The sequence below is a fragment of the Chroicocephalus ridibundus genome, chromosome 9 (genome assembly GCF_963924245.1).
Source record: "Chroicocephalus ridibundus chromosome 9, bChrRid1.1, whole genome shotgun sequence".
NCBI lineage: Eukaryota > Metazoa > Chordata > Aves > Charadriiformes > Laridae > Chroicocephalus > Chroicocephalus ridibundus.
Window position 1 is genome coordinate 22,438,670 of NC_086292.1, and position 18,180 is coordinate 22,456,849.

Sequence of the window (18,180 nt, forward strand, 5' to 3'; positions counted from 1 at the left end):
ATATTTCCACTGCTGCTATTGATATATGACTGGGGTCGAGGTTTTTGGGTCACGAGGTGGAGTGCATGAGCCAGATCCTGCTCAGACTTGATACCCTGTTTATATGATGTGTTTGGGCATGACAGGGCAAGCTGTTGTCCATCCACCTTCAGCCTGTGACTCCTGCACATTGGCCACGTGGGGTGGGGACAGCAAGGAGCGGGCCAAGGATGACATACTGTAAGAGCCATAAGCTATCTCTTTGACTGCACTGTTGCAGCAAGCTGCTGGGTGTGCCTGGTACGGTACTGTTGGAGGGTGATGTGGTAGCTGGTTGAAGTCCTTTGTCCTCAATTAGGGTCCTGTATTGATGTGTTGTGTTTTCTGCTGAAGGATGAATAAGTGCTCAGGGCTGGGTTGGATGGGGCTTTGAGCAACCTGATCTAGGGGGAGGTGTCCCTGCCCATGGCAGGGGGTTAGAATGAGATGATTTTTAAGGTCCCTTCCAACCCAAACTATTCTGTTCTAACCTTTAGATGAAGCTGGATGTATCTGACGTGGCTATGGTTTTGGTGCAAGGCCAGGGCTGCATCTGAGGAAACTGGCGACTGTTGATTGAAGGTTTATGTCCCGTTGAGTTGAGCTTTAGGGGTAGGAATTTACCTTGCAGAATATTAAGTGTGTGCTTCGCATTTGCTTTTTGGCTCCTGAACCTATGTGTGTTTTTGAACAACATACAGTTCTGAGGGAGCCTCCCGTCAATAATCGTTAGTGTTTGTGCAGCAAGATCAAAAGAGTCTCCTGGCTCTGCAGGCTGAAGGGGAAACTGAGTGTAGACAGGCCTGTGTCGGAGTCCCTGTGTGTTCCCTGTGCCCTTAAGGTAAAGGATTAAGCTTGCAGAAGAGGAACGAGGTCAGGTCTAGACCAAGAGGTAGACTCTGGAATCCAGCCAAGAGTGTAAGGAAGGTTTTTCCTGTAACAGCATCCTAGATGTGGCAGTTGTGTTGACTTAGCCAAAATGAGGCTGACATCTGTAGTTCAGGCCTGATTAAAAGGGAAGGGAGGGTGGAGAATAGTTCTGTGGAGTAAAGAGGATTTAAACGTAACGGCGGGGGGAGACGCGTGGCCCTTACTTGCAGAATTTGATTCGGCCGTGGGAATCTCACCCTGCCTGGGAGCAGGGAGGACCTGGCCCTGGGTTCTTTGTCAGCCCCCAAGAGTACTGTGGCTGCTGCTCCCTTCTTCCCCAGTTCACGGATATCTTCTAACCGATCCCTTCCCCTCGAGTCTGACTTTTTGGACAGAAGTCTGACTTAAGCTTTCCTCTTCTCCTGTTCAAGCGAAGCCTTCCACACAAGCCTGTGGCTTGCTGTAAAACCCTACCACGAAGACAACACCCATCCCTCGCTTTATTGTATTACAGGGTTAAGTGCCCAGGTCTCTTGCTCGGTGCACATGAAAGGTGCTGTATTGCTGAGCTGTGCTGTGTTGCTGAGCGTTATGTGCCAGAGGCTGCTTCAGAAAACATTTCCGTGCTCCTTTTGGCCTCTGTTGTGTTGTCCTGCCTACCTTCACTTGTGCTGGCGGCTGAGCATGCTGGAGACTTTGCTGAGAGAGGAGGAAAGAAGAGGATGATGGCACTTCAGAAGCAATAACCTCTGTTTAGTAGAGCAGCATACTGTGTCCAAAACTATGGTTCACGATCTGTGAACAGTTAAGCTGCTGCTTAACTTACACATTGAGTACGTTGCTCTCAGAAATGCTTTGACACCGAGGGTGCCCGTCGTTTGGGATGGGTAACCTGAGGCACAGAGGGGTGAGGTGACACTGCAAACAGCAGTATGGAGGAGCGTGCCACCACCAGCACCAGGAATGCAATTTATCCATACTTACTGCTTGGAGACCTTCAGGGGCTGGTCTGCTGTTCTGGTTTTTCCACAGTGATTCCTTTCAGTGGAAAAATGGCTTATTTGATTAGATGAAAACTTCTTTGGTAAAAACATGAAAGGAAGAGGGTACTTGGCTTCTCCCTGAAGCAGGAGGTTTAGTTTCTAAATTGAAAACTTTCTTAGCAAGATAAAAATAGAGAATTACTTTATGGGGAAAGTACTCACTTCCGTGCTGGCCCTGCTGGGCGGCCTTCAGCCATGAGGAAGTGGGGAAATTACCCTCAGCTCCTTTGGACCACAACCAGCCCTGGTGGTTTTCCAGTGAAGTAACTAGAGTTACACCGGGGCTGTGCTGTGGCCCTCTAAATTTAAGGGATATATGAGTCCTTATGAAAATTTAATTTTAAATCCCTCCATGTAGGACATGCAGTCTGCACGGCCCTGCATCATGAAGCACACACATGTTGCATGGTGAGATTCTTCATATTTGGGCATTTAGTCCAGCTGAGCAGCACTGATAGCTGTAGTGACCGCTCACATCAATCCATTAATAATTTTTATACTTGAGGAAATAACAGCATAAGCACTAGTGTCCTTGCATAGAGTTCTGGGCCTCTCTGTCAGGAGACTGGCAATTATTTGATGATTTTGTGGAAAATAAATGATCTCGGCTGTCATTGTAGTCCCTAAATTCATTTTCAGCTGTGACAAGAGCCAGGATTTAAGTTTGGGTCCCTAAAAGTAAAATGTGGTTAATTAGTCCACTCCATCATGTAGCTGTTCTCGGTTAACAAAGGCAGTATGTTCAGCCAGACAGTTCTTGCTCACAAGTGATGCTAACCTTTTGAGCTGCGTGTATGGCAGAGCGTGCTTGCTCGGAGCCTGGAGTCCTTGTTTGCATCCCTTTTCAGCGGTGCTTCTTAACCCCTCTGCACAGCCCCATTGTAATGCCGCTGGCCTCCAGTTGAGAGACTTCTGGCACCAGTATGTGTTTTAAACTTGAATGATGATTTGCGTTATGGCAGTGGCTGTGGGGTCCTGCCAAGGTCAGGGTCTGCAGAGTAAAGGGGGAGAGGGTTTCTATCCTGAGGAGCTTGTAGCCCTCAGGACAGATACGCAGGGTGAGGTGATGGTAGTCATTAATGGTAACTTGTGAACGGGGTTCAAGCATTGTCAGAGAGGCAAAGTGAGACAGCTGAAACCAGTTGGTTTCTGGGCTGGAAGAAAGATGTGTGAGCCCTGGTCTGGAGTCCTGCCTCACTGTTCCCACCAGACCAGATCTCCCTGGCTGAAAGCTTGTCAGACACCGATAAGCAAGAGCTGGTCACCAAATGCTGCTGCGGTCGATCAGGTGTGGTGAGGTGTAGCTCGAACTAAATGAACAAGAAAGAACTGGTGTCACTGGGGGACTCTGCTGCGCTGTCTGCTGGCGGGTCAGGGGAGGTGTTGGACATTTTTGCTTGCCATCTCCCCATTGATTTGGGTTTAGAGGCCAGGGCAAGGCAGCATGCTTCTTGAGCAGGGAAGGCTGTTGGGAACTTTCCCTGCTTGTCCACTGCCCTCCTGTAGGGTACTTAAGTCTCTTCTTCTGCAAAGGGACTGCTTGGGTTAAAGTTTGTTGACATTTGAGTCCTTTGCAGTATCATGATGTTGTAGAGTTTCAAAATATTATCCTACTTCCTTATGCAAATATCTAAATCTGACTGTTGCCCCTGCAGTTTCACAGGATTTAGTAAACTGGGGAGAGGGAGAGTCCTCAGTCTAGGTAAAACCATTGGCTGTAGTCTGTAAGAATGTGTCTGCTGTTTAAAAGGCATAGGGCCTTATTTTTTCAGAGCCCGGCATCTACTTAGATCCAGTACTCGGCTGCTTCCTGAAATCTACACTTGCTGGTATTGTAACCCAGAGCTCATGTGTGCAGGCAATGCCACTTGGTTGAATGCAATCCTTGTACAAAAAATCATCTGTATGTAGCTACAAGAATGTGAACAGTGATGGCTGTGTGAGTGGAGAGCGGGTCAAGACCCCCTGAAAATAGAAACATATTGATGTTGTTAGCAAAAGCTGTGGAGCATGTTTTCCTTGACAATTGTTATTCGATATTGTCCTTGGTGTCTTTTGAATTAAACATACCGTAAGAATTGGTTTGCTGGAATTTTGACTGTTCTGGAGGATTGGATATTGGGTAGTGATTACCAACAGCCCGAGAAGGTAGCATGACCTACCGAGCAGATGGCAAGATGCATAGGCGCTAGCAGCAGGGAAATCTAAGACAAGAGAACGTGTGGTAAAAATATGTACAAGGTACAACTTACGCAGCCAGCCCTTATGCAGCAAATAAAGCAAGGTCTTACTGACCTTGGCAGCTGTACAGGGCAGCCTTTGCATAAGAATGACTTGTGCTTAATATACTGGAGAAATTATTCAGGGACAAATATTCCTGTTTTCTGTGGCACTGTGGACGCTATCTTCGTCTTCCATCTCCAGTTGCTACACAGAAACACAAACGCATTGCAGGCAGGGTAAGAGGAGCACCCAGCCCCCCTCAAGCACTTCCACTTCTGCTTCCTGTGGTCTGGAGAAGGAAATCTGTTACTGTCCTCCTGGTGAAGCTGGACCCCTCCAGTGCCTTACAGCAGCTGCCTCTGAGAACTGGCAGTGGCTGGATATAAAGGAAGCGTGATGAGTGTCTTCCTTAATTAGTCCGTGCAGTTTGTGTCTGCTAACAAGAGATCTGCACCACTCGGGACCAGAGAAGTGCTGCGAGAAGTGCTTTGCTCTCCATGTTGTGCTGTGGTGAGGCGAGCGGGGGAACCTACACCTGCAGGCTGGTACAAGCATGGCGTGCCTTAAATGCTGTGAGACACTGAGTGGGTAAAGTTTTGCCTTCCTTAATGGACTCATCAGTGTTACCCATACCCCAGTGCTTGTCGGCAGGAGTTATGGTGGAGCCTGCCCAGAGTGGCTTTCCACACCAGAGCCTGGTCCTCTTCCAGCTGAGAAGGGGCTGGGACGGATGGATGGTGAGTTGGCTGGAGTCTCCGCTCCCCACATCCCGGGGCCGGGCCAGTCCCCGTGCCACCACCAGGGCCAGGTCTGTGCATCTCTGCCAGCAGTGTTGCTAAATAATCATAGAATTATAGAATGGTTTGGATTGGAAGGGACCTTAAAAGATCATCTAGGTCCAACCCCCTGCCCTGGGCAGGGACACCTCCCACCACACCAGGTTGCTCCAAGCCCCGTCCAGCCTGGCCTTGAACACCTCCAGGGATGGGGCAGCCACAGCTTCTCTGGGCAACCTGGGCCAGGGGCTCACCGCCCTCACAGCAAAGAATTTCTTCCTGATATCCAATCTAAATCTCCCCTCTTTCAGTTCAAAACTGTTACCCCTCGTCCTATCATTGCAATCCCTGATCCAGAGTCCCTCCACAGCTTTCCTGTAGGCCCCCTTCAGGGACTGGCAGCGGCTCTAAGGTCTCCCCGGAGCATTCTCTTCTCCAGACTGAACCCCCCCAGCTCTCTCAGCCTGTCCTCACATCAGAGGGGCTCCAGCCCTCGCAGCATCTTCGTTGTCCTCCTCTGGCCCCGCTGCAACAGGTCCGTGTCCATAAACCTTGCTGCTTACTCAGTACCGCTATTTTTCGTGGGTTTTTCTTTCTCTGCCTCTCCCACTGGAGAGATCAGCCCTGTAAATGCCTGTGTTCAAGAGCAAAGCTATCTTGAGAGTTTTGGCAGAGCAGGGTCTCTGAGGTGTCTCTATCGGGAGAGGGCCAGAGACGGTGTTTGTTGATATCGATCATGGGAAATGTAATTAATGCGGGTATAAAGTGTTAAATGTTAAATTGAAATGGGAGATTTAAAAGCAGTTGATAGATCAATTCTGAGGCTGGGATGAAACGCTTAGACTTTCAAACAATAATCAGATTTCCGATAAAATCTCCACTGTGTGTAATTAAAGGGGTTGAAATATTAAATCAGGTGTTAAGGGAGTGAAATTTAGATGATGTTGAAAGAACAAAGATCCAGACAAAAAGAGCCCTTCTGTCTTGCAGGCAGAGCCACCAGCTGGGCAGAAATGGTGTAGAGCTTGGGAGATGTACTGAACCAACAGGACTAAAACCACAAAAAGAGGAGAATGATGGGAAAACTGGGAAAATCCATGCTGCAGTGCTGAACATCTGCCTGGATGGCAATGAGACCATTTGGACCTGATAGGTCCCTTATAGTCTGATAGCACTTCTGAGGCCTTGGTCCATCCACATGCATGTATGTATGTCTACACCCGAGGTCCTCTTCTTGGCAAGTCAGCCTTCCAGAGGAGGGAGGACAGCACGATAAAACCCAGCCCAGCAGGAAGTACTGCCATACAAAAGACTTCCCCACGAGTTAAAAATACTAATTGCCAACTGCCACCATGTTTCAGTGATAGTCAATAAGAGCAAAGGTATGCGATGGATGTTTTGTTAAGAGGTATTAAGGAGAGGTGCGAAGTTAGGCTTAGCACTACTGCCAGTGGGTTACGTGGGGTGTGTGGGCACCTGGCATTTCCAGGGCATTTCTTGGAAGTTTGTTTTTCCCTTGCCCTATGATCTATAAAGAAAGAAGCAGAAAAAGTTCCAGTGTAGCAACTCCCTATTTTAACTGGCCTTTGAGTAATGATACCAAGAAAAGTCTGCTTTAGGGGCAGCAATCAGGCTTTGCTCTTCCAGTAAACTTAATTTTCTGATGCTGCAAGCTGTACAGGAGGCTGTAGGAAGCATCCATTACCCGAATATCTATCTTTGCTCTCATCCCTAAAGGGATAATTCAAAATATGGGACAGACCTAGTATTTACTGCGGGCACTGCACCTGTCAAGGTAGCATTACCATGGGATGGAGGGTAAAAAAAACATTTCTCTGCTAGATAAGACGAATAAACTGGCTCATTAGCTCTGGGCACTAATTTGCTAACCTTCTTCCATACCTGTGATGTGATTATCTGTGAAGACGTAACTGTAAGGCTCTCCAGAGCCTTGAAAGATGCATGTTTTAATAGTACGTTCTCATTTTGGTTTATAATGCAGGTGGCAGCCTCTGCTGTGTAGTTCCTGAGGTTTAAATGCTGATTAGGTTAATGCATTGTAATGTAACCCCACCCAGTTGGTCGTCAGTCCCTTGAAAATGCCTTGTGATTGTGATCATTATTGCTTAATTGCAAGCCCTGCCTTACCCATGGATTCAGCCAGGCTTGGGTTTACCGTGCTCCTTGCAGAGCAGAAGGTGAAGAGCAGGCAGGGAGGTGTCTGTCTGCAGAGGAGTACTCTCTTGGAGCTTTTATATAAAGGTCTCTAAAAATTTCCACCGTGGTGTAGCTGGGCAGAGGTAACCTGATCTCTGCAGAAGTGCCGTTGTGCTGTACCCTACAGAAGAGCTTCTTTATTAACAAAGCCTGAAGGCGGGTTAGTTAAATTGTGGCCCTTGTATTGAAGGTCACTGTTAATATTTTTTAATTGTAAACTTATTCCCAAGTCTGGGGTTGCAAATGAAACTTGCTGCGTCAAGGTCCTGGGAAGGGTTGGAAATTGTGGCATTTTATCCCGCAATTACGCTATGTCACCCTGACCCTCCCCTTTATCTAAGAGGCAAATTAGCTTTGTAAACTGCCGTACATAGATTTTTAACTTCATCACAGATACTAGAAGTCCCTAAAAGGATGGGTCTCCGGGATGACATTCGTGCTCAGTCTGCAGCATATCATAAAACCACCCAGAGGGAAAGCAGGGAGATGAGGGCATTATTGTGGCCAAGGACTCCAAAGGAGATCTTCCTCTTTCACATGAAGTATGATCTGTGGAGGCCCTTGTGAAAGGGTGTTGTGGGCACCTGAAGCTTGCACAAGTGCTGGGGAGACTGGGCAAGTACTCACTGAGGAGCTGGTTGGGGAACAGTGAGCAGGCAAACCACAGCAGGCTCAGGAAGTTAGAAATCGAGGGAGGCTGGAGAGCACCAGGGTGGGAGATGCCTTGCTGTTACTCTTGGGCATCTGTGGGTGCCACCAGCTCCTTGTCTCCAGCTGGGCTTCAGGTGGAAAGAGGGTTGTTGCCCCCTGCTGCTCAGGGGGCTCTCTCTGTCTGTGCCTGCCTGTGGATGGAAGCAGAGGAAGGACTTGCAGGCAAGGTACCACTCCTAACCACCTCGTTTGAGGACTTGCATGCTGGAGGGCAAGTCCAGCCTCCCATGATGGCCTATCAAAGAGCATGTTCTTGCCCTCCCTGAACCATTCCTGTGGTTCTGGTTCCAGTCTGCTGGGTTGGCTCCATCTACATCTTCAGCACAGGTGGGAGACCTGCAGCTCTGGGCAGCACAGGAGGGGTGAAAGGACGCTTTGCATCTTGTCTTGCACACTTTCCCCCTACTTAGCCTTCTCTTACTCCTTTCCTAGAGAGAATATCAAGCAGCAGAGCAGAGATGCTAGTCTCTGATCTTCTTGGATGCCTTGATGCTCCCTAAACTATACCCCCACCAGATACTCCCCTGGTTTAACTCTGTCCTTGCAGATTTTAAGGTAAAGCTTCTTGCAGTCTCGTTCCTAGCGGGCAGAGCTGGCTGCTCCACTGCTTGAGCTCTGGTGATCATGGCAGAGCAGTGTGTGCACTGTGCCTATGTCAAGTCCCAGTCCTGTTTTTCCTGACCTGCATGCACAGAACAGCGTGTTCTCTGCTGTCTCTTAACCCTTACAAAGACACTTCGTCTTGTTCTCCTTTGTTCTGTGTTGGCTGTGCAGGGTCAGCTCTTCACGTGGGGTTTAGGGGCAGTGCCTGCGAGGGAATTAATTGCTGAGTGATGATGGCTCTCCCCAGCTGAAGATCTGCTCCCATGAGCTATTTAAGCCTCTGTTTCTTGTATCTCTGTTTCAATCAGATTAGCTGGTGCCAGGAAACAGACCACAGCCTGCTTGCTCTTGAATGCACTTTTTCCTCCTTACCTGTTTATCCCAGTCAAGCCACTTCCCACTCCGCCTGCATTCTTTTGTTTAGCTTTCTTCCTTCCTTTTCATTCTCACAGCCTTACTCTGGCCCATCTCCTCTCTCCCAAAGGCTGTCTTGGTGGGTTTTGACATCCAGCCTTAATGACAGAGTCAATCCTGTTCCCTGTCGTAGTGCTGCTGCATCGGGCTGTTCTTGCTCTTGATTTCCTCCACAACGCTTACCCTGGTGTAACTTGGATTCCCTTTAATGTACAGAAGTAGAGAGATCTCCAGCTCAGCGGAGCTGCTGAAGGCACTCATCTTCCCAGCAAAGAACGGGAAGCAGGTTAAGGAGGGGAGCGTGGCCAAGAGCCGCCCAGCTGCAGTAGGTCCCTGGGGCTGTCTGAGAGCCCCGGGCATTGCTCTGCTCTTCTTCCAGACGGACCCTTCCGCTCGCTTGCTGCTGAGTTTGACAAGGGATTCTCTGTTGGAAAAATAAGCTCAAAATTCCCTTGAGCTCACAGGACCTAGCGTTCCAGCCCGGCCACGTGTGCCAAAACAGGCCCATCCCCTGCCTCTTGCAAGGCCCCACCTTTATCCTTATTCTAAAAGTAAAATGCAAGGACATTCCTTCCTAGTTACTCTGGCCTGTTATTCTGACCTCATTAGACTTTCCCAGTAGAAAATTTCATTGAAATGCTCTATTAGCGGTGAAAACAAACAAGACCATTGGACTTCTCTGGAAAAAATGCATCTATATTACAGGGAATTTCAGGGAGCCAAATTTCCACTGCTGAGTTTGTGCTGTACGCATATGTTCCCTTGTATGCATTTAGTAAACAAAGTTGTCTTCACACTTAGAAGAATTTAAAACTATTTATCCTTTATATCTGAACTGATTTCCCTCCCCAAATTGAAATAAATTGCTTCTGTAACGTTGGAAGGAGCAAAGTGCTGTTAGCTGGGGTTGCAAGAACAGCCGCTTTTTTCCAGGCCCCCCGAGCTGAATATATTTTGAGGCTTATGTATGCACATGTTCGTAGGAATGATAGCCAGGTGATGGATTGCTAAACCACATCGTAAATTCAGTTTGGCGGACACCTTTGATTACCTCCTCTGCACTCTGCCCGTAATCATTCTCCTTCAAACATCCTTCTAATGTTCTTAACAGCAGCCAATTAAAACAAAGATTCCACTTGCCATATATCCCCTCTTCCCTCTGCCATCACCCAAGCTCCTTCCCTTGACGAGGGGCGAAATAAGTACGCTGATGGATGGTGGTTCGTAGCGTACCCTCAAGGCTCGAGGGAATATATCCCTATTTGTGGTTTTGTTTTTTTTTTTTTTTGTCTGCTGCTTTAGAAGTCAGCTTGGACAGACACCCAACCAGGCAGGGGTGGGTGCTCCTGTGTTTGCATGTTGCTGGCCAGGAGTGGCGGTGGGCTTCGGGGTGGTGGCGGGAAGGACGGAAGGATGGTACGTGTGGAAGGCACTGTTCGTCTGTACGTTTGCCCTGGCTAGCTAGAGCCCACCTTCTCAGGCTCCCGGTTGTAATTCAGTAGTTTCACGCCAAGTCAGATGATTTCTGGAAGAAGAGCGTGCCACGGGCTTCGAGTGGGAAATTGGAAGTAATTCAAGTCACTAGGACTTCCACGGGGGCCGGGGGGAGAAGCTGGAGGCTGTCGCATTACAGATGCAGGAAGGTAAGGAGAGAATTGAAGATCCGAGGACTTCAGTTGGTGTCTGTGACTCAGGTATCTCAGGGAGAACAGAGGATGTTCAGTCCCTGAAAAGTTGATTCATCTGCCTGGCAGTGAGATGAAGAGCAATGAATAACAGATTTTGGGGTGTGTAAGTCAGGAGGGGCCAACAGACTAACTCTGAATGGCTTGGGAAGTGCCTCGAGGGTGACTTTGACTTCCCCTTGCCTTTTTCAGGGTGTAGCTGCATTGGCTCCTCTCTGCACGCATCCCCAACCCCTCTGTGTCCCACAGGGGCACCAGGCAGACAGCCCCTGGCCACTAACTGAGTGGGTGGTAATTGGAGCCAAAGTACGCTGCCAAAACTGACACTTAGACTTTCCAGGTGCCTCTTGGCTCTGCTGCTCCCCGACATGTACTGCCGCAGTGCCTCCCGTCCATGGTGGGAAGCTGCTTATTGCTGCATAAGCAAGATTGGGGTTGTTGGACATGCCTTTCATCCTGTTGCAGCCTGATGGATTAATGGGGCAGATATATGTGTGCGTGCATGCTTTCTGCTCCCCCTCCTGTATCCTATTTCATACTGTAATGACTGTGGGGTCTGAGGCAGATCTATTCATCCAGTGCTCATACAGCCTTTACCATAGTAGTTTCTTAATGCCTGATTGCTGTTCCTGGCTTTTATCCGCCAAACATCACTGAGAGGCAGGGACGTAGCGGCCCCTGTTTGCAGAGGGATTAAGCGACTTGTCATTTGTGGCACCCATGACTGCAGTAGGGTTTGAGCCCCTGTTCCCATAGTCCTGGGCTGGCACTTAGAGACTAGAGCATCTTTCCTGTCTAAGTGGTGACCTGTGGCGACTACCTGTGCGACAATAATGCCTTTGGGGTTTGGGACTAGGCTGCTCTGGATTTTCACTGGCATATGGAAGTGGAAAATACGCTCTCAGTTGTCGCTATGCTTGCTTTTCCTGATTTCCTGCATGGTCTAAATTCTTTCTTTTAATCCTGAAAGAAATTTTCCTAAATGCGTTGGATGCTTTTGTTACCAGTCTTTCAGTCTCCTTCTGTCATCGTGTATTTGATTTGCAACCTGAGGATGCTGTTAGAGGTCTGAGTTGAGGAAGAAAGTCAAAGGCTTCCTTTTTTTCTCGACTGCTGAATCGTTTCACAAATGTTTCTTGAGTATGTTTGTGCACGGTGTGCCCTTCCGCGTAGCTCGTAAATGATAGGTGTTTTCGTTATTGGGCATGAATCTTCATTTTTAACACATCGTGTAATTCAGATGGACTTGAATGTAGTAGCATAAAGACTTTGGAGGCCTGCCCTGTGCGAAGGGGAAAATTACTGTCTGGCCCAGAGCAGTGGCTTTGTGATGACTGCATTGTGTTCTGGTGTTCTGTGTTTATACCAAACTGGTTTGCTGCCAAGGTACTTATGGCTTATCCAAGCACTCAGTACAAAGAATGTTAAAAGAAAAACTATTTTTGTTTTCTCTGAATTTTCCCAGCTGAGAAAGAATTCAAACTACCGTCCAAATGCTGTCTTCTCTTTCTGCAGGCCTGTGGTCTCCAGGTAGGACAGCTAACACGTGAGCGCCTGAAATTATAGTGTGTGTGAGCACGTATGTGCTTTGAGGAGATGCAGTATGGGACCCAAATGGAAAATGCCTTCCTTGTTGGAGAAAACCTGTCTCCTTGAGCAGCAGGCTCTGTGATTGAGAAGTCTGGAGTGGGAATTTTCCAGGCACAAATACCTGCGCTTGGGCAGAGGCATCTCTGAAGCACCAGACCTGGGCAGGTCTCCTCTGCATATGCAGCAAGTCTGAGGCTTCCCAAAAGCCCCAGGCCTCCTCTGCAGCATGGTGAATGGCTGAGCCTGGGCTCCTATTTCAGTATTTCTCCTGCTCAATAGAGTATATTGCCTGGCTTAAGGGCTAGGGCCATGCTTGGAGCTTCGGAGGGGCCCCTAGGTCGTTCCTGCCAGCAGAATCCCATGAAGGGCAGTTGGGTAAAGGCATTCCCTCCTGTCAGCTGTCCCCATTGGCCTGCCCAAACACGCGCGGACACTTATCTGATTGGCAAGGACCTTGGGGGTTTCTTGAACACTGAGTAGGATAATCAGATAGATTGTGGGATACATCTGCTTGATCCTATTTCTTACGATTACGTGGTGGGGAACAAGCCTTAATGAGCCTTGGCCTTTCCTGTCTCCTCTGTAAATTTGTTTGACTCAATTGAGCTCTCTTTGTGTCAGACAGCTCTCTCTGCGTTTGGAGATGGAAGCATCCACCTCTGAAGCTGGCTGTGCTTTGAGACGGGGTTTGGATTAGCTGACCTCCAGAGATCCCTGCCAACTTTTTTTTTTTTTTCCGTTCTTTTGTGTTTGCAGCTGGTGTAATTGTGGTCCTAACCCCTCCCAAGCAATGCTGGCACTGGAAGGGATTTTAGCACTGCTTCACAGCAGCACAGTAGCTGCTTCTGCACCGCAGAGGAAACGTTTCTTTTGGGTTAGCCACCCTGCTCCAACGCGGGTCCCTGGCCCTTGGCACTGGGAAGCTGCCTCCCACAGGAGGCTAGAAGAGATTTGCCAGGTGGGTCCCAACAGAAGGGAGCATCCTTCTCTGTTTATCTGTGGCTTGGAAGCGATGGGCGCTGTGCTGGAGTCTGGCTCGAGCAAAACTCCTGCTTGGCTGCCTGATCAGCGGAGCATCCCCCAGGAATGCCCGTATCCCCCAGGTGTGGGGTCACAGGGGATCTCCATCACTCCTAGGAAAGGAATAGGAAAGGGGTCTTGTCCTTGAACTGGTGCCGAATAAGATGATGGCAGGAAATAAAAAGCCCAAAAGAACAGAAATGTGCGTGTGTGGTTATTCTACCAACAAATGTATTCAGCAAAACGGGGGGAAGTTCCCTTTGAAATTCCCTGCATGCTGCCCTGGAAAACCCTGTGGAAAGGTATTTGTTCTGCCAAGGCACGTGTGTGTGGGTCCAGCACACTTTGTGACTCTGTTCAAAGACAAACAAATAAACAAAAAAAGCTCCTTAAACTGCAGTGTTTTTGTGATGCATTTTTGGCTTAGAAATCCCCTGCAGGTAGGGGCAAATAGCTGCCAGGCATTTGCCTGTTGGAAGCGTTTTGGAGAAGAGCTAATCCTGCAGGAGCGAAGGGGAGAGTTCTTTGAACTTTGGTGGACAAGAAATGCTGGAGGTTGATGAAGAAGCAAAACAGATTGTGAAGATTTCAGGCAGCTGAGGGAATAGGAGCACCGTAGTACGCAGTGAAGAATGGTAGATTTCAGAAACAAAGTGACTTTTTTCAACTATTTCCTTAAACTTGGCATTTATTTTTCCTGTGATTGTTTGCTGCAGGGTGTAAATGTGGAGAGTTGCATGTATGCAAGGGAGGATAAAGTTCCCCGAGTTTATTTATACTTTTTTTTTTCTTCTGTGCAGTGAAGAGCTTCCTTCCTTCACAGTGCTTTATTTTATCTTTTTTCCTCTTTTGTTGTTTTTGTTTTTTCCCCTCGGTTCCTCAGGTGCCGCCTCTCCAGGTGAGAGAGATGCCTAGGTCATGCCAGGGCAGCTAAGAGCAGTGGAGAGTGCCTGGAGGCGAGTGATGGATGATCCATTTTCCTGAGGATGGCAGCACTGCTGTCCCTGCAGAGCACCACAGCTATCTTCTGGGGTGCTATAAATCCCAGGAGATTTAGCAAAGGTTGGCGAGCTTCCTAAGAGGTGGGAACTCTTAGGGTATGTCTGCAACTTCAGCCTTCCACACGGAGGAGCGGGAGGGTTTTTCTTGTGCTGCTCTTCCCACAGAGGTCACAACCAGTAACCCACATTCTGCAAAGTCGCTCTAAGCTAGCAGCCGGAGCAAGTGTGGGGCGAAAAAGGACGAGCATTAGTGGCTCCTTCAGCGCAGAGATGTGTGGTGTTTGCAGGCCCAAACATCCACCTTGTGCACAGTGCACACAGCCGCTTCTGCGGTGGGTTTGCGTCCTGCCGGCGAGGCTTTTCCATTGCAGCAGCAGCGGGAGGTTGTTTTATTTGAGTGTGTGGCTTCTGGGTTCTGCCGTCCTCTTCTGAACAGACGGCATTCGGGGCTGTGGTGACGCTGTAGCACGCGGTGTGATCCCTGGTGATGCACAGCCCCCACCATCTGCGATTAGACCTTGAACAGAAACTTCTCGTGCATGGCCCTGGTAGAGGCTCCTTTTCCAAGTAACTGGTAGAAGAACAAAAGAAGGTTTATTTTCTTCTAGCTGCAAAGGTCTACCTTAAATTAAGCAAACTGTTGCCTGAGGGAGAAAGTGTCCAGGTACAGAATGTTCACAAAGGAAATACTCAAAGTGTCTACTGTGTCCATGAAGTGTTTGCTTTAAAGTATGAGGGCCAGAGTGGAAAAATAGAATGTTATTTTCTAATTTGAAAGCAGAAGTACCTCTTGCAGGCAGCAGAAAAATAAACTGACCTTCTTCAGGCTTGATAATGCCGCCCATTAAGTGCCCAGTGACAAGAAGCTATGGAGAAGCCGCCGTTTGCAGATATGGCTCCTGTCCCAGGTGCACAGCCCGTGCAAGCGCGGGGGGTGGGAGCTGGCCCGCGTCGGAGCAGCCCTGCTGCGTGCAAACTGTCAGTGTTGCAGCAGCAGAGGAATTGGAGTCTATGGGAATCTGAGCACTGCTGGGTTTTATGTGAGATGGGGTAAGAGCCTTGCTAATTGGGACTTCAGCCTTGACCTTATGGTGTTATTTTTTTTTTCGTTTCTTTTGCTGTTGTACAGTCTTGCTAGTTCCACTTTTGAACCAGTCCCAAGTGAAGCAGAGTTGCCCTGTGATCTGATCATGGCAGCACCTAACTTGCCGTGGGCTTTTGTGAGGCCCAGAATGAGCTGCTCTGACATCAGCCAACTGAACTAATGTCATCCTGTTTCTGGCTCGGTGGGTCCTAGATGATTTATTTTTTTCCCCCTCCTCACTGACTGAAAGCTCCCTGTAAAAGTAGGTTAGCTTTTTTCATGCATTACTGCCAACAAATGTACCGGTATGACACTCCCCAGTAAAATCTTACCCTTGACTGTACTTTTTTGGTTCCTTTGGAGAGCAAGAATGCTCTTCATGCACCAGTGTTGGTGAGACACTGGAAGAGGTTGCCCAGAGAGGTGGTGGAGGCCCCATCCCTGGAGACATTCAAGGCCAGGCTGGATGAGGCTCTGAGCAACCTGATCTAGTTGAAGATGTCCCTGCTCACTGCAGGGGGGTTGGACTAGATGGCCTTTAGAGGTCCCTTCCAACCCAACACAACACATTCTGTGATACCAAGAATGCACCTTCATATGTTCTTTATTACTGCTGTGAAAGCGGAGGAGAAAGGATGGACTGGGGAAGATGCTCAGGCTCAGTTTTCCATGTGAATGGTGGTGGTCTTCTCCTGTAGACTTTTGTTTCTCTTACAGAACAAAACAGTTCAATATGCTGTTTTCATTGTTCCCATTTCTCCTTGCCATGCAGACTTTCCAGGATTTTTTTGATAGTGGAAACATCTCCCTCCTGTTTGAGTGAGGAGTTCCCCTATTCTGGCTTACTGAGGAGGAGGTGGTGGTGGGTGCACTAAGCTCTTCCGTACCGATTTAGGTGCAATGAAAAGCCAAGGTTACAGAATTACCTCAAAGGTGCAAGGACTGATGAGTGAGAGTGTCATTTGTGCTGCCAGCTGAATTTAGTGCTTTGAGGAAAGGCCATAAAAGAAAAAAGTCTTTTTTTGGCTCCGACAATATCTAGACACTTGGAGAACATTAATAGTTCAGGGATGGGATGTGAGTTGTAGTGGAATTAGTGAAAGAATTGAGGTCTGAATTTCACTAGCTGAAGAGCACAGTTTCTCAGTTGTGGTGCCTCCAGGGTGTCCATCCATCCAGGTTGGCTGGGTCTGAGCTTTACTTGACTCTAACTTGCAAAACTGGGTAGAGCGTGCTGCAGCCTGGCAGTATAGGGCTAGGGACTCGGGAGAGGGGGTCATCAGTTCCTCTGTCATGTGCTGGTGGTTTGTGTTGAGGAGAGGAGCATGGACTGCATCACATATCCTAAAGAGAGGTCATAGCTGGAGCTTGTCTTTGGGAACGCTCCAATGTCCCCTCACTGTCCGCACTGTCCCTGTTCCACCTCAGGTGAAGGGGAATAGCTGCCGTTCTCGCTCACTGGGACTGTCACTTAGGGCAGCAGCGCTTTTGTTTCTCATCTGAGCAGTTGTGACCCCGAAGTCCTTGAGGAAAAATAAATAAGGAACCCATGTTGCCACTTCTACTGAGTTGGTTTTCCTTCCTAAAAAAAAACCACAACACAACAAACCAAAACAAGAACAACAAAAAAATCTCTTTTAAATAGCATCATTTACACTTGGGAGATGCTTGAATCCACCCTGTCACGTAAATTACCATCTCTAAACTTGGCTGTCAGGAAGCATCCTTATGAGTTGACATCCATGGGGGTGTCAGTGGAAGGGGATCGGTTTCATGGAAAGCAGGAGGAATTCAAGCGTCAAGTGAATACTCTCATCTTCACGTTACCTCAAGCGGCGAGGGCATCTCAGTCCCCCCAGAGACAAGCCCTAGCGCTCCTCAGACTACCCTTGTTTGCCTTCACTTTGGTAGCTGCAAGGCTGGGTCTGACATCTGGCCCCGTCCTCCTGCATCTCAGGCAATTAGAGCCTGGCCCAGCAAGTGGCCCTGGAGCAGGGGCTTCAGGGATATTATAGTTTCCTTACTGGGATAAAAGCCACAGGCTTTCCTCTCTGCTCTGCTGCTTTCTCTAGCTTTGATGCCGCTGCCGTTGAAATGGGATTGGCCCATCTGGTAGCGGAGGAGATGAGCTCTGCGAGACGGATCTGGCTCGCTGGGAAGGGTTCAAAAGGCAGCACCTACCCTTTGTTGTATTTCCTGCATGCTAACGAAGCCCATGTTTTCTGGAGCTACTTTTTATCCTTGTTGTATGTTGGTTTTGGCATGGATGCTTTTATTCCTCCCATTTGAAATAAGCAAGAGAACAAAGTGAATAAAATTCCAGTCATTCCCCCTCCCCCTCCCCCCGCCCCCCCCCCCCCCCCCCCAAAAAAAAAAAAAAAGAAAGGGTCATACAAGGGAGTTGTAAGGATGCATTGTGGTGAGAACGGTTACGGTTGGTTGCTGCCAGGAGTTGAAACATAGGGAACTGAAGCTTTGTAGTATCCGTGGTGGGTTCCAGTGCGATGTGTGTTACCCCGTGGCGGGGTGCGCGGGAGCCTTGCTGCAGTGGCACGCAGTGCGCTGTCAGCCCTGCCTGGGCCTGTTTTCGGCTTTCCCTGTGGCCACGGGAGAGAGGGAATTTGCAGCTATCCAGACACTGACAAAACTGTATTTGTTGACTTGCAGAAAAGCTGAACTCGTGCTCCTCTGGGCTGTGATCACGTAAGCCAAAACGTGATGACTGCTGCCTGTGCTTGCTGGCCTTCCAGCCCTTACAAACCTGCGAAGCAGATTCATTTATTTAGGCCCTGATTCAGCAAAGCACTTAAGTACATGCTTCAGGTTTTCTTCTTTCCAGTAAGATTGTTGGCATGTTCAAAGTTAAGCATGTGCTTAAGTGCTCTCCTGAGTACATGGCAAGTGATGGGGGCACTGTGCACTGCT

At 48.6% G+C, this 18,180-nt stretch overlaps 1 protein-coding gene across 16 annotated transcripts in view; it reads left to right on the forward strand.

Moving 5' to 3' along the window:
• MBNL3 (muscleblind like splicing regulator 3) overlaps positions 1 to 18,180 on the forward strand; it is a 97,753-nt gene that overhangs the window by 13,618 nt on the left and 65,955 nt on the right. The window contains exon 2 of one of the 16 annotated variants that reach the window (XM_063347449.1): positions 12,907 to 13,108. The exons of the other annotated variants lie outside the window; for them this stretch is intronic. The gene's annotated coding sequence lies outside the window, so the exon portion shown is untranslated. The remainder of the gene's footprint in view (positions 1 to 12,906; positions 13,109 to 18,180) is intronic. 16 annotated transcript variants of the gene reach the window in all.